The sequence below is a fragment of the Echinops telfairi genome, unplaced genomic scaffold (assembly GCF_000313985.2).
Source record: "Echinops telfairi isolate 266 unplaced genomic scaffold, ASM31398v2 ScPeMD7_1713;HRSCAF=2227, whole genome shotgun sequence".
In the NCBI taxonomy this organism is placed as follows: Eukaryota; Metazoa; Chordata; class Mammalia; order Afrosoricida; family Tenrecidae; genus Echinops; species Echinops telfairi.
The window spans coordinates 22432474-22433429 of NW_022105611.1; positions in this window are offsets into that span (position 1 = coordinate 22432474).

A 956-nucleotide genomic window follows, 5' to 3' on the forward strand; every position below is an offset into this window, starting at 1 on the left:
GCGAGAGCAGGGGGAAACTTTATTGCTACCCAAGGCTTATAGCTACTTAGGTGGGGGGCCGTGATTACAGGTAACCACACATCACAGGAAGGGGCAGTACAATAGGCATACACATCATAGGAAGGGGATGTATAATAGGCATAAGCGTGACAGGATGGGGATGAGCTAGGGGTGTGCACGTAGGAAGGGGAGGGACTAGAGGTATACATGTGCCAAGATGGGCAGACAATAGATTCATGATGGCAGCCTAACCTTGGTCACCCTTTGATGGGCTTGACCTCCCTGGGCACTCCTTCAGGGAAACAATTTACTACTATCCTTATCAGAAGGGAGTGGGCCCTACTTGTTGTGGAATAAACAGTGGTGTCTGCTTGCTCTAGAAGGCTGATAATCCTTGGGGAGAATAACCCCTGACCTACTTCTGTTGACCTCCAAGTGTATAGTCATTGGCCACGTATAGCAAGCAGATAAATTTGGCGTATATTTTGGGGAAACAACTTGGGAGAAATCTTTCTGTTTCCCATACATGTGAAACTTAGATGAAATAATGACTAGGTTCTTCTGTTGTTTCTGCTAGCTGCCAAGGAGCCAGTCTCCAACGCGTCATCATTGCCCATCCTCATGAATGGCTTTGGATTGGAACCATTGTGATCTATAGTGTTTGTGCTAACTGATTTTCAGAAGTAAATCATAAGGTCTTTTTCTTAGTAAAGGCCTTTACTTTTTTTAAAAAAATCAAAATATATGATTCTAGTAAATCATATTCTAGGAGCTACACTGAAACCTGGTCAGCATCATAGCAAATCAGCAGCTGCGACTGGTGGTGGTTATGCACGAAGGGCATTGGCTGGGAATCAAACCCATGCATTTCTCATAAAAGGAAGGAATTCTACGGTCCACCACTGCTCTTCCAGTGATTTTAGTCTTTTCCATTCCCATGAAATGTTTTCATTGAT